This window comes from Sus scrofa, chromosome 10 (genome assembly GCF_054392235.1).
Source record: "Sus scrofa isolate SSC_HxYL_T2T_F1_AM1 chromosome 10, Sscrofa_HxYL_maternal_Yorkshire_Landrace_v2.0, whole genome shotgun sequence".
NCBI classification, from domain to species: Eukaryota; Metazoa; Chordata; class Mammalia; order Artiodactyla; family Suidae; genus Sus; species Sus scrofa.
In genome coordinates, this window is record NC_139392.1 from 50,940,197 (window position 1) to 50,956,440 (window position 16,244).

At 38.8% G+C, this 16,244-nt stretch overlaps 1 pseudogene across 1 annotated transcript in view; it reads right to left on the reverse strand.

The window, feature by feature from the left end:
* The window catches only part of LOC100525248 (protein FAM240B-like), a 133,671-nt pseudogene that overhangs the window by 27,575 nt on the left and 89,852 nt on the right, over positions 1–16,244 (reverse strand). Inside the window, exon 2 of the transcript XR_014817644.1 lies at positions 16,061–16,174. The product of XR_014817644.1 is annotated as a protein FAM240B-like (transcript). The remainder of the gene's footprint in view (positions 1–16,060; positions 16,175–16,244) is intronic.

Genomic DNA, 16,244 nt, shown 5'->3' on the forward strand with positions numbered 1-16,244 from the left:
CAGGCCTAGCTTCTCTCTGACACCTCAAAGGAGAAAGTTAATTGCAAGATCTGAGCTCTGCTGGAGTAGAAAGATTAGATGACCCCTTCAATCACTCCTGGGGTCAAGGAGAGCTCCCCAATTACACATGCACTATAAGATTCCTAGGGGTTAAAGTGGGAGGGGGCACCAGGCCATAACAAGTCCTAATACCATCCTGTCACCCTTTACTACGGAATCTATTTTTGCCCAAAGATGTATACACATATCAGGGAGGGTCCTGTGTCCAGTCAGATGTGAGAAATGAAACAAGATAATTGGACAAAGGTAAACAAAGTCCCAGAAGAACTGTGGTATAGAAGTGATTTAAATCACCTCTCCGGTGCACTCCTCACTCAGGGGGACACCTGTACCCACACTCATCTTTGCTTCTGACTTAAATAAATAAACTACTATTCTGTGTGCTCTCCCACATGTCATACTGTGACTCTGACAGGTATAAACTTTATACCTGTTTTCACAGTCTTTGCCTCCTTGAAAGAGTCTTTCTTTCAACAGGGGGCAAAAATCAGGGCATTTCTGCAGTTAGCCCCAGTTTAATCTAGTGGCTAGTAGTTAGGGTTCTTGGTTTTCAACCAGGCTGCCCAGGTTCAATTCCTGAGCAGAAAATTAAGATCTTGCTCCAAGCTATCACTCACTGTCATTTCTCCAAGATCAAGTCCCTGTGACCTTGGGAAATGTATAACCAACATTTTTAAAGCTTATGTTTCACACACACACACACACACACACACACAAAAGATGGTCTGAGAACTAAATGAGATTAGTATCCAAAACACATAACATAATATCTGGTCCATGGGAAAACACTCATTATTCTCATCTATATTAAAATTAGTGACCTGCATCAAGTACAGTACCAATGTTACCTCATTTAATTCTCAGAACACTGTGGTAGGTTTTTATTATTTCCATATTTGTGGATGAGAAAGTGAGTTTGAGAGGTTAAGTGACTTACAACCAGTCCCAGAGTTAACAAGGGAGAAAGCCAGGAATTTGGCCCAGGCCTGTAGATGTCATGGTCTCTGGGCTGTTCACTCACTGGGTGTCAGTATCACCCAGAAGTAACAGCAAGAAAGAATCATGCTTTGCATTTGCTAATGAGATCTTGAAAATTATCCATTTCAGCATATCAATAGCTCTGGGAACTAGGTGTTAATATTTTACATTGCCATACAGAAAGCCAGGCTTAGAAGTTTTAAATTTCAGGTTAAATCACAGAAGGAGTAAATGCAGGTGCTGAACTCTGAACTTAGGCTGTTTCCAAAGGTCCTCACATCACCTCCCTCAGTTTGAACCACTTTCCCCACTAAAGGGGAATGTTCCCCTGTCCTAGAAAAAATAAAGACCCATTACTATCTGTAATCAGAGAATATAATTATTCTCTGCAAGGTCATTGGTTGAACTCCTCCAGGTCCAACTGATGCATTATCCTAATAAGGGCCCTCCCAGAACAAAGGGAAGGCAACGTGCACAACCAGCATCTGTGTACGCATTCAAAACTTTGTGGCAATATGACATAATCAGTATCCATGTGAAACTTTGCAGCATAGACCATCCAACCAGAATTTACAGAATGTATGTTATCTCATAAGGGGGACAAAGGGACCAAAGTGTAAAAGAAAAATAACAGAGGGTATATAAGACAGTGCCCTGCTGTGTTCAGGCTCAGCCTTTGGGTATGAATCCACTGAGCCAGTGCTGGCATGAATAAATGATGCTTCCTGGCAAAAAGCCTCAGTGTCCCATTCTTTGTATGAGAATCCTGCAACACTAAGAGGCCCTGTGCCTCTGTAGGGTTGAACTGGGAGCCTTGGCAACTAGATTAGAAATAATCTTGTAACATTTCAAGGGTCTTGCAAGATGGTGGGAGAGTAAGAGGACGTGCTCACCCTCTCCCACAAACACATAAAAAAAAAAAAAAAAAAACACATCTACATGTAAAATGATTCACACAGAATATCAACTGAATGCTGGCAGAAGAACTTAAACTTCCAAAAAGGGCAAGAAACTCTTGACAGAACTGCATAGGACAAAAGAAAAAAGAGAGAGAGAGAAAGAAAAGGAATCAGGATGGGTCTAACTGTCCCGTGAGGGATTGTGACAGAAAGGGAACCTACACCCTGGGAAGCCACCTAACCAACGGAAAGATCAGCTGAGTTGGATAGAACTCCAAGAAGCTGAAAAAAGCACAGCAGCAGCTCTGAGATCCAAAGAGCAGAGTGAGAGACTCACAGACCATCTGAACCACTGCCACAGACACCACAGACTGAGACACTTAGGCTCCAGAGGTCAGTCCCGGGGAGTGGGCTGGGGTTGGTCGTGTGGAGACAACCTAAGAGACTAGGGAGCAGTGTGCTGCTGGCAGGGGGAGTGGTATTCTAAGGGATGGGGAGTGGAAAGCCAAGGCAGAGGGAACCTGGGAGAAGGTCCAGACCTGCAGGAGAGGCAAGGCGCCACTGTTGGGAAGGGGAGAGGAGGAGGGGCAGGCCACCATAGAAAACTCCTTGGGCCCCAGTATGCACGCTTGCCCACCAGATCGCAGAGAGCTGAGCACTCCTTCCTGGCACCTGCACCCCGCCTGCATGGATCTGGCCCTGCTGACACCCTTGTGTGCTCCTGGCACCCATGCCCAGCCTGCACAGATCCAGTCCCACCTTCACAGAGCCAGCCCTGCCCATACCCTGGACTGTACAAAATTACAGTTTGACTTCCCCAAATTCACAGAAAAAGAAAAACACAAGCACAATGAAGAAGCTCAGAAACCATTCCCAGTTAAAGCAACAGGAGAATTGACCTAAAGCAATCAACAATGAAACAAACCTCTGCAGTCTGACAGACTTTGAGTTCAAAAGGGAAATAGTGAAAATACTGAAGGAATTAAGAGAGGATATGAACAGTAATGCAGATTCCCTCAGAAAAGAGCTAGAAAATATAAGGAGAAGCCAAGATAAACTAGAAAATTCATTTGCAGTGATACAAACTAAGCTAAAGGCAATAAAGACTAGAATGAACAATGCTGAGGAAGGAATGAGTGATACAGAAGACGGAATAATGGAAATCACCCAAACAGGACAGCAGAGAGAAAACCAAATGAAAAAACATGAAAGCAATATAAGAGACCTATGGGATAATATAAAGCGGGCTGATCTATGCATAATAAGAATTCCAGAAGGAGAAGAAAAAGGAAAGGGGATTGAAAATATATTTGATGAAATTATGGCTGAAAACTTTCCAAATCTAAAGGATACTGATATCAAGATACAGGAAGCACAGAGGGCCCCAAATAAGTGGAACCCAAACAGGCACACACCAAGACATATTATAATAAAAATGGTAAAAGTTAAAGATAAAGAGAGGATTCTAAAGGAAGCAAGAGAAAGATAAAGTGTTAATTATAAAGGAACCCCCATAAGGCTATCAGCTGATTTCTCTACAGAAACACTACAGGCCAGGAGGGAGTGGAAAGATATATTTAAAGTGCTGAAAAGAAAAAATCTGCAGCCTAGAATACTCCATCCAGCAAGAATATCATTTAAATAGAAGGGGAAATAAAGAATTCCTCCAACAAACAAAAGCTAAAAGAGTACAGCAATACAAAACCCATTCTAAAAGAAATACTTAAAGGGCTTCTCTAAATTAAAAAAAAAAAAAAAAGAGGAAGAACTAGGATGGTGGAAACCACAATTGGAAAACAATCACTTAAATAAGCCAGCATACAGATCCAAACATGAAGATATTAATTAAAAAAAAAAAGACATAAAAATCATACAATGTGGGAAGGGAAGTAAGAAAAATAGGTTCTTTTTCTTTATCTTAATGATGTGTTTGAACCTATATGACTATCAGGCTAAAGTAAGCAGATATAAGAAAATGTTAACATACTTAAAAAAAGGGCAACCACAAATCAAAGCCAAACATTACATTCACAAAAACTGAAAAGGAAAATACTCAAGTATAAAATAAATGGAAACCATCCAACCAAGAAAATGAAGAAAAAAGAAACATAGAGTCAACTGGAAAACAAGGTTTAAAATGGCAATAAATACATATCTATCAATAATCACCTTAAATGTCAATGGAATGAATATTCCAATCAAAAGACACAGAGTGGTTGATTGGATAAAAAAGCAAAAACCTTCAATCTGCTGCCTATAAGATATTCACCTTAGGGCAAAAGATACACATAGATTGAAAGTGAGGGGATGCGAAAAGATATTTCATGCCAACGGACAAGAAAGGAAAGCAGGAGTAGCAATACTCATGTCAGACAAAATAGACTTTAAAATGAAGGCCATAGAGAAAGACAAAGAAGGACACTATTTAATGGTTAAAGGATCCACTCAAGAAGAGGATATTACAATCATCAATATATATGCCCCTAATATAGGAGCACCCAGATATCTACAGGAAATATTAACAGACATGAAGGGAGAAATTGATGGGAATACAATCATAGTAGGAGATTTTAACACCCCACTCACATCAATGGACAGATCCTATAGACAGAAAATCAATAAAGCAACAGAGATCCTAAAGAAAACAATAGAAAAGTTAGACTTAATTGACATTTTCAGGACATTGAATCCAAAAAGATCAGAATATACATTCTTCTCAAGTGCACATGGAACATTCTCAAGAATTGATCACATATTAGGGCACAAAGCTAACCTCAACCAATTTAAGAGTATAGAAATTATTTCAAGTATCTTCTCTGACCACAATGGCATGAAACTAGAAATCAACCACAGGGAAAGAAATGAGGACAAAACGTATTACATGGAGACTAAACAACATGTTACTAAAAAACCAATGGGTCAATAAGGAAATCAAGAAGGAAAAAAAATACTTCAAGACAAATGATAATGAAGACACAACCACTCAAAATCTATGGGATGCCACAAAAGCAGTACTCAGGGGGAAGTTCACAGCAATACAGGCCTTCCTCAAAAAAGAAGAAAAATCTCAAAGTGACAACTTAACCCACTACCTAAATGAATTAGAGAAAGAAGAAGAACAACAACAACAAAAAAAGCTAAAGTCAGCTGAAGGAAGGAAATTATAAAGATCAAAGAGGAAATCAATAAAATAAAGATTCAAAAAACAATAGACAAAATCAATCAAATCGAGAGATGGTTCTTTGAAAAGGTAAACGAAATTGACAAACCTCTGGCTAGACTCACCAAGAAGATGAGAGAAAAAAACCCAAATAAACAAAATAAGAAATTAAAAAGGAGAAATCACAACAGATACTGTTGAAATACAAAAAACCATGCAAGGATACTATGAACAATTATATGCCAACAAATTTGACAATCTGGAAGAAATGGACAACTTTCTAGAGTCTTAGAACCTGCCAAAACTGAATCAAGAAGAAACAGACCAATTGAACAGACCAATCACTAGAAATGAAATTGAATATGTCATAAAAACACTCCCTACAAATAAATATGCAGGACTAGATGGCTTCACAGGTGAATTCTACCAAACATATAGAGGAACTTGTACCCATCCTCCTTAAACTTTTCCAAAAGGTTGAAGAAGGAACACTCCCAAAGACGTTCTATGATGCCACCATCACCTTAATTCCAAAATTAGACAAAGATACCACCAAAAAAGAAAACTATTGACCAATATCTTTGATGAATATAGACGCAAAAATTCTCAACAAAATTTTAGCCAGTCAAATCCAACAACACATTGGAAAGATTGTACACCACAACCAGGTAGGATTCATCCCAGGTACACAAGGATGGTTCAACATAAGCAAATCAATCAATGTCATGCACCACATTAACAAAAGAAAAGTCAAAAATCACATGATCATCTCAATAGATGCAGAAAAAACATTTGACAAAGTCTAACATCCATTCATGATCAAAGCTCTCGCCAAAGTGGGTATAGAGGGAACATTCCTGAACATAATCAAAGCCATTTATGACAAACCCACAGGAAATATAATACTCAATGGAGAAAAGCTGAAAGCCTTCCCCCTAAAATCTGGAACAAGACAGGGATGCCCACTCTCACCATTGTTATTCAACATAGTATTAGAAGTCCTAGCCACAGCAATCAGACAAACAAAAGAAATAAAAGGCATCCAAATAGGAAGAGAAGTGGTAAAAAGTCACTGTATGCAGATGACATGATACTATATATAGAAAATCCTAAGGACTCAACCCAAAAACTACTTGAACTGATCAAGAAATTCAACAAGTAGCAGGATATAAGATTAACATTCAGAAATCAGTTGCATTTCTGTATACTAGCAATGAAACATTAGAAAAGGAATATAATAACACAATACATTTCAAAATTGCACCCCCAAAAATCAAATACCTGGGGACACACCTGACCAAAGAGGTAAAGGATTTATATGCTGAGAACTATAAAACATTAATCAAGGAAATTAAAGAAGATGTAAAGAAATTCCAATTGGAAAAATCATATTGTAAAAATGGCCACATTACCCAAAGCAATCTACAGATTCAATGCAATCCCTATCCAATTACCCATGACATTTTTCACAGAACTAGAACAAACAATCCAAAAACTTATATGGAATCACAAGAAACCAGAATTGTCAAAGCAATTCTGAGGAACAAAAACCAAGCATGAGGCATCTCTCTCCCAGACTTCAGGCAATATTACAAAGCCACAGTCATCAAGACAGTGTGGTACTGGTACCAAAATAGACATACAGACCAATGGAAGAGAACAGAGAACGCAAAAATAAACCCAGCCACCTATGGTCAATTTATCTTTGACAAAGGAGGCAAGAACATAAAATGAGAAAAAAAGGCAGCCTTTTTTTTTGGTCTTTTTGCTATTTCTTGGGCCATTCCTGCAGCATATGGAGGTTCTAAGGCTAGGGGTCGAATTGGAGCTGTAGCTGCTGGCCTACACCAGAGCCACAGCAACTCGGGACCTGAGCCGCGTCTGCAACCTACACCACAGCTCACGGCAACGCCAGATTGTTAACCCACTGAGCAAGGGCAGGGAGCGAACCCGCAACCTCATGGTTCCCAGTCGGATTCGTTAACCACTGCGCCATGATGGAAACTCCAAAAAAGGCAGTCTTTTTAGCAAGTATTGCTGGGAAACCTGGACAGCTGCATGCAAATCAATGAAACTATAACATACCCTCACACCATGCATGAAAACAAACTCAAAATGGCTTAAAGACTTAAATATAAGACAAGACACCATCAAACTCCTGGAAGAGAGCATAGGCAAAACATTCTCTGACATCAACCTCATGAATATTTTCTCAGGTCAGAGTCTCCCGAAGCAACAGAAATAAAAGCAAAAATAAACCATAAATCAAACTGACAACCTTTTGCACAGCAAAGGAAACCAAAAAGCAAACAAAAAGACAACTTACAGAATGGGAAAAAATAGTTTCAAATGATGCAACTGACAAGGGCTTAATCTTTAGAATATATAAGCAACTTATACAACTCAACGGCAAAAAAGCCAACAACCCAATTGAACAATGGGAAAAATACCTGAATAGACATTTTTCCAAGGAAGATGTACAGATGGCCAACAAGCACATGAAAAAAAATGCTCAACATCACTGATTATTAGAGAAATACAAATCAAAACTACCGTGAGATACCACTCACACCAGTCAGAAGGGCCATCATTAATAAGTCCACAAATAGCAAGTGCTGGAGGACGCATGGAGAAAAGGGAACCCTTCTGCACCGTTGGTGGGAATGTAAGCTGGTACAACCACCATGGAGAACAGTATGGAGGTACCTTAGAAAACTATACATAGAACTACCTATGACCCAACAACCCCACTCTTGGGCATACATCCAGACAAAATTTCCCTTAAAAGAGACACGTGCACCCACATGTTCACTGCAGCACTATTCACAACAGCCAAGACATGGAAACAACACAAATGTCCATCGACAGATGATTGGATTAGGAAGAAGTGTTATATTATATATACACAATGGAATACTACTCAGCCATAAAAAGAACAAAATAATGCCATCTGCAGCAACATGGTTGGAACAGAGACTCTCATACTGAGTGAAGTAAGTCAGAAAGAGAAAGACAAATACCACATGATATCACTTATATCTGGAATCTAATATAAGGTACAAATGAATCTTTCCACAGAAAAGAAAGTCATGGACTTGGAGAATAGACTTGTGGTTGCCAAGGGGAAGGGGGAGGGAGTGGGGTAGATTGGGAGCTTGGGTTAATGGATGCAAACTATTGCCTTTGGAATGGGTTAGCAATGAGATCCTGCTGTGTAGCACTGGGAACTATGTCTAGTCACTTGTGATGGAGTATGACAATGTGAGAAAATAGAATGTGTACATGTATGTGTAACTGGGTCACCATGCTGTACCATAGAAAAGAAATTGTATTGGGGAAATAATTAAAAAAATAAAATTTAATTAAGAAGAATTATTCTTGTAACATTTCAATTGATTATTTTCCAAATAAAAAGTTAAAGAAATAAAAATTACTTTCCTCTTCTTTCAAGAAAAAATGTGCTATTTACCTTGCTTCTCTTACATTTACCATGCCTTCCCCCCAAATTTCTTATGCAGACCACTGACTTCAGGTAAAGAAACCCTGGGCACACATTCCCTTTTGAAATTCTTTGTAATGAGCATTTCATAATGCCAAAAAGTATGAAAGGGCTTAAAAAAGGTGAGTGGTATTGATAAAAGTTGGAGTGCCAACTTGAATGTGCTCCCAATAAGCTAGAACTGGGAACAATTTGAGCAACAAAATAAATAACATGATATTAGTCACAACCCAAAGAATGAATCCAATACAAATTATTAAAATAAATAAATGGGGGAGAACAAGCAATTATTTCTTTCAGAATAATTCCAATGAATACATGTGGAAGGAATGAAAGGAATAGAAAAGTCACCATGAGAACACCACAGTGGTTCCTGCAGGTAGGATTCTTTGAGGAATGATCAAATTAGTAGATGAAATTTTTAAGGAGAAACAGGGTGTTTGCATAGCTTCAAACAGCCTCTCCAAAATTTATTATTTTGGCTATTTTAACATATGACCACAAATTCTTGATCACCACCCCCTCCTCCCACCAGAGATAGTGCCAAATATGAAACCATATACAAGCCCCTAAATCCTTGTGTTTAATTTAATTAATTAATTAATTTATTTATTTATTTATTTATTTGCTTTTTAGGGCCTCACTTGTGGCCTGTGGAGGTTCCCAGGCTAGGGGTCCAATTGGAGCTACAACTGCTGGCCTACATCACAGCCACAGCGACTCAGGATCTGAGCCACGTCTGTCACCTACACCACAGCTCATGGCAATGCTGGATCCTTAACCCACCGAACAAGGCCAGGGATCAAACCTGTGTCCTCATGGATGCCAGTCAGATTTGTTTCCACTGAGCCACAGTGAGAACTCTAAAGCCTTGTGTTTTAAAGAGCAATGCTTTTTATTTGGCCTCCCAGGCCTCCCCTCAGTCTCAAAAGGCTGACTCAAGTGTTAATAATTAGGAAACATAGGTTACAGATAAAAACTAGTTAAAATGGTCTCCATAGTAAACCAGCTATAATGGAAAAAAATAAAAATCATTATATAAAAAAACATTTTAAAAAAATGAAAAAATTAAAACAGTCTCCATGATGTTATGCCATGCCTTGGCCCGTGAATGTATCCTTACCAGTTTGTACAAATGATTTCTTCCTTGCTTGATTGCTTTCTTTTCCTAATGGTTACATTCTAGTTAGAGTTATATTGGACCTAGTATTTTCTTTTGTAATTGAAACACTCCCTATCATCCCTTTCCTGTAAACAACCTTCTTTCTAAAGAAAAGTTCAAGAAATGATAACCTCAAAGACAATCGGAAACAATCACCTGAGCAACTGAGAACAGACTTGATGACTGTGAAATGATCTATGGAGGGAAAATAATACAGACACCTTCATCAAGAACCCTGTCTTCCAAGCTAAACCTATGAAACCCCTTGTTATCTCCTCTCAGAGGAGGACACAGTTTTGAGGGATTAGACTGCTGTGGCCTCCTTTGCCTGGCAAAGCAATAAAACTGTTCCTTCTGCTTTGCCCAAAACTCTGTCTACAAAACACCTGATCACAACTCATTAAAAGTGTCAAGGTCACAAAAGACAAGGAAAGACTGAAAACCTGTCACAGGTTGGAGGAGATTAAATATCTATGCATTTCGCATAATACAATGTAGTATTTTACTCTGGATCCTGAAAAAGGACATTAATTGAAAAACTGGAGGACTCAGAATAAAATCTGCAGTTAAATTAACTGTACCAATTTGTGTGTGTGTGTGTGTGTGTGTGCACGTGCGTGCGCTCTTCAGGGCTGAATATGCAGCATATGGATGTTTCCAGGCTAGGGGTCGAATCAGAGCTATAGCTGCTGGGCTACACCACAGCCATAGCAACTCAGGATATGAGCCACATCTGTGACCTACACCATATCTCACAGCAATGCTAGATTCCTGACCCACTGAACAAGGACTGGAATCTTACCTGAATCCTCATGGATACTAGTCAGATTCATTTCCGCTGAGCCACAATGGGAACTCTATACTGTACCAATTTTTAATTTCATAGTTTTGATAAATATACTGGTTATGTAAGATATTAATATATTTTTATTTTAATTTATTTACTTTTTTGTCTTTTTTTTGGGGGGGGGGCTGCACCTGTGACATATGGAGGTTCCCAGGCAACGGGCTGAATAGGAGCTGCAGCTGCTGCCCTACACTACAGCCACAGCAATGCCAGATCTGAGCTGTGTATGTGACCCATACCACAGCTCATGGCAACACCAGATCCTTAATCCACTGAGCGAGGCTGGGGATCAAACCTGTGTCCTCATGGGTGCTAGTCAGATATGTTTCCACTGAGTCACAATGGGAACTCCAAGGTATTAATATTAAAGAAAACTGAGGTGACAGATTTGCAACTCCATCTAAATCTAAAATGATGTCAAAATAAAAAAAATAAAAGCAGCAGTTCCCGTTGTGGCACAGTGGAAATGAATCTGACCAGGAACCATGAAGTTGCGGGTTCGACCCCTGGCCTTGCTCAGTGGGTTAAGGATCTGGCATTGCTGTGAGCTGTGGTGTAGGTCACAGACACGGCTCAGATCCTGTGTTGCTGTGACTGCAGTGTAGGCTGGCAGCTGTAGCTTCAATTCGATCCCTAGCCTGAGAACCTCCATATGCCTCTAGTGTGGCCCTAAAAGGAAAAAAAAATTAAAAGGCTTTATATCAATATATGCATCTTCCTGACACCATTATGAATTATGCATCATTCTCACAGATGGAAATTTTCAATACCCTAAGAATTAACCCTTCCAGGAGCACAGCCCTATTTAAGTCATAGAAAGAGCCCTCTTCCTTTAGGAGTTAGTAGACCTCTACTTTCCATATGGGGAAGGTGCTTGAATGAAGTCTGTTTTCTCATCTGTAAAATGGAACAGTAAAACACTACAAAGCAAGAGAAAACTGTTTAGCCTCCTCCATTCCCCTCGTCACTGCCAACCTTTGTAGGTTATATTGACAACATCTCAGCTGTTCCATTTGATGTCTAGTCACCTAATTTGGGTTGGAAGGGAATTGGGAAGTATTAGAGTCTCTCCTGCCAATCACAGAGAAGCCTGGGTCTGCCTTTGCCCAATCCCACTAAAGCTGAGGCATAACATTGTCCCATTAACTAGACTAAACTACTGTTGGCCAAGGACCTTGCTTAATATGGCATACTTCACCCAATGCATCTTAAACTTTCTTGTCCAATGGACAAAATGCCTATGATTCTCTCATGCTGGCATCACTTGTCTGCTGAGTCAAAATTCTCCAAAAAAATTTTGAGCTAAAAATGATAACTTCTCTAGCAACTTTTATATTCTACTACCATTAAAAATCTTGAAAGGTTTAAGGTGGCTAAAACATAAAAATTGGCTAAAATATTATCGTTCCCCACTTGATCCCAGCCTAATTGCTATTTGACTGCCACTAATCAATGCTACTTTTTTTCTGAACAGAAAATGAACTGTGTATCTTTAGAAAAGAATGGGCTCTAAAGGAGTCTGATTTCCCCAAACAGTTGTATTTCCAGAAACATTTTTTTCTTTTAGAAAATGAATACTTGGAACAAAGGCACTTTAATCATCTCTACTGCTCTGCTGAGTAAGAATAAAATCATGGGGTTGTTATCCCACATTTCTGCCTCACAGAGTGCAGTTTCTAAATAAGCTGGATCATTGTAATCAATGAATCATGATTCTTTAGAAAATCAAGAGGTACGAGAGAGGCAGCTATGTCTAAATGCACAAATTCAGGAAGACTAGAGAGGGAGGAGGAAATAATGAGCATGCGGGACAAGGAGAGCAAACATAGTTGGCACTGGTAGTGGTATTGAAAGAGAAAAGACACTCAAGACCAAAATACAGACTTGGAGCAGGATTCACTTTCTTTTTCCTTTTCTAATTTTTTTTTATTTCCCCGATACATTACTTTTTTTCCTATTGTACAGCATGGTGACCCAGTTACACATACATGTATACATTCTCACTTCCTTTTTCTTGATGAGTATTATAAGACAGTTTTGTTTTTGTTTTTGTGTTTTGCTTTTTAGAGCTGCACCTGCAGCTTATGGAGGTTCCCAGGCTAGGGACTGAATCAGAGCTACACCTGCTAGTCTGTGCCACAGCCACAGCAACACAGGATCTGAACCATGTCTGCAACCTACATCACAGCTCACAGTAATGCCAGATCCTTAACCCACTGAGCAAGGCCAGGGATCGAACCTCCATCCTCATACATCCTATTAGGGTTTGTTAACTGCTGAGCCAGGAAGGGAACTCCTATAGGACAGTTAAAATTTGTTTCTTCTTGTTGTGATGGTCCATATATTTGGAGATACATATGAAAATTATTGCATGCCATAATTTATTCAATCTTTCTTCTCAGAAAATACTACAAATGATTTGGTCAACAAGTTTTGAAGTTTTACACTGTTAGCAAAATCTTTCCTTTAAGAGTGCATTTTTTTTTTTTTTTTTTTTTTTTTTTTTTTTTTTTGTCTTTTGTTGCTGCTATTTCTTGGGCCGCTCCCACAGCATATGGAGGTTCCCAGGCTAGGGGTCGAATCAGAGCTATAGCCACCGGCCTACGCCAGAGCCACAGCAACATGGGATCCGAGCCGCGTCTGCAACCTACACCACAGCTCACGGCAACGCCGGATCATTAACCCGCTGAGCAAGGGCAGGGACCGAACCCGCAACCTCTTGGTTCCTAGTCGGATTCGTTAACCACTGCGCCACGACGGGAACTCCCAAGACTGCATTTTAAAACATGTAAATATATGGAGTTCCCGTCATGGCTCAGTGGTTAGCGAATCTGATTAGGAACCATGAAGTTGCGGGTTGGATCCCTGGCCTTGCTCAGTGGGTTAAGGATCCTGTGTTGCCGTGAGCTGTGGTGTAGGTTGCAGATGGGCCTTGGATCCCACGTTGCTGTGGCTCTGGCGTAGGCCGGTGGCTACGGCTCCGATTCGATCCATAGCCTGGGAACCTCCATATGCTAGGGGAGCGGTCCAAGAAATAGCAGAAAGACAAAAAAAAAAAAAAAAAAAAAAGAATAAAAAAATAAAACATGTAAATATAGTGCATGTATACAGCAAAACATTTCAAAAAGTACTGAAAGTGGCGGTCCCATTGTGGTGCAGCAGAGACAAATGTGACTGGTATCCATGAAGATGCAGGTTTGATCCCTGGCCTCACATTGGAATCACATTGGGATTCCAATGTTGCTGTGAGCTAAGATGTAGATTGCAGACATGGCTTGGATCCTGCATTGCTGTGGCTGTGAGATAGGCTGGCAGCTTGCAGCTCTGATTTGACCCCTAGCCTGGGAACTTCCATATGTCATGGGTGGTGTGGCCCTAAAAAAAAGCAAAAAAAAAAAAAAAAAAAAAAAAGTACCGAAGGATATAAAACTAAAAGTCTTCTTTTTTTCTTGCTCTTGCCTGATACTCTTCTCAAAGACACCCACTGTTAATAATGTCTTATTTATATTTCCATTTTAATGAAACCACATATGAGAATTTTTTTTTGCAAGCAGAACCATAGTATATACACTGCTCTGCATTATTTTTTCACTTCAGAAAATATTTCCTTGTCAGACTGTATTTTTTTTATGGTTGCCATTTTTAGTGGATATGCCTAATTTATGTAAGCATTCTTGTGTTGATGGACATTAAATTTATTTGGATCTATTGCAAAAAATTAGTGTGAATCATATATTTTGTTCACAAGCATATCTGGAGCAGAAACTCCTAGAATTATAATTGCAGGTCAATTACAAGCTATGTATTCTTAAATATTGACTGTATAATTCCATATGGCCCTCTGCTGTTATGGGAGTGTCGGAACATTTATAGACTTAGAAAATCCTCTTCTGTAGAGGTGCTTTTAGTCTCCACTAGGGCAGAAAATACCAAACTATTGATGTGTTCAGCACTTAGTGAAAAGACAAAAGCACAGCTTCTGGTTCTGTACTCAGGAGATCATACCTGAATGTGCCATCTCAAGACAGACACTGGAAAGTAGTTGACACTCAAAAATTATTTGTTGAATTAATGAATAAATTGTGACAGTGCTGATATAGAGTCCTATGTGTTCAATAGTATTAAACATTAAAAAAACTCATTGCTTAAACAAATAAAAAACAAATTTTAACAAAATTTATTTGCATTTTTGTGCTAATAAGGAAGATACATAGTTTGAGATAAGTAAAAAGAAATGTTCAAGTTTCTCACAGTAGATATTCTAAATGGCCAATTATTAATTTCTATTTCCTCTATTTTCTTTGGATGATATTTGGCCTATTGTGATTTCAACCATATTATTATTAATGTATTTATTTCTTAGGTACATGTTTAAATGCTTTTTATTTTATGACTTTCTTTCACTTTGTTTACAAACTTTCTTTTTAGATTTTGGCAAAGATACTTCAGTATCCTCATCTGTGAAATGAAGTGTTCGGTTTAGAGGTTCATCAGGGTTCTTTCTGGTTCTAAGAGTTGGGGAAATCCATTAGTATCAGGTTCAAGGGAATAATCTGCACCTTTGGCATTATAGGGGTTTTGTATTTCAGTGCATATCTTCCAAATGAGGATGTCTGGTTGCCTTGGACATAACTAAAGGGCAAATATAAATAATTAGACTTTAGCAGAAGGGGTCTGTTCTTCAATCAGTTCTATTTCTCTGCATCCTCACAGCAAAGATTTTTTTTTTTTTGCTCAAGTTTATATCTATTCAAATAATTAGTTTTATTTGCAGCAAAAATTGCCAATCTGGAAAAGATATTACTCCTTCGGGAATTCATAAATTTCGTTTACTAATTAACTTACTCTGAAAGCATACTAGAATGCCCTTTAAATAAATATCAAGTTAATCAAATAACATTTATATAAACCTTGATTTTGTGTAAGGCTCAATCACTTATGTCATTTAATGAGGGGCTAGATAATGATTAGGTGTATAAACCAAAACAAAAGATAATTCTACAATTTACTTTCCCAAGTCCTATGTTATTTAGTCAAGTAAAAACCCCAAATTATAGATTAATTCTCAAGACCTTCAGCTTTCTAAGATGCCGCCTTGATTCTGGCACCCATAATAAATGTTTCCTTGGCACTAAGTTGTCCATTAATCAATATGAGGTATGTTCTGTATTTTATTTAATCTCAAGAGAGACTTTCTCAGTGAGATCAAAAACTGATTTATGTTTTTTCATACTAACTTGAAATGCATGCATAACCAACATGCAGAAATCAGAGATGGAAAAACTCTATTGGTCTAACCCTGTTCCCAGACTAGTGCAAAGTGGGGTGTTCAAAGGGAGGGAAAAATGAGTCCAAATGGCCACCAAAGACATATGTATAAGAAATGAGTGTCAACTCCCAGCACCAGGTATAAGCTGATCCCGCACCTGACAACACCAAGATGAATACACTGTACCTTAAAGATGAATTTCCAGGTGAGGTGGTATCCTGCTGAGGTGCAAAGGAAGACAAGTCTCAGTCCCACTCCTGGATCCTCAGTTCTGATTTGTGAAGGCCAACAGGTGCTGCCCTGAAATTCATTATCACAGCCTTTTATATATGGAGTGAAGGAGTTACAGAAATCCCTCAACCTTTCAAGG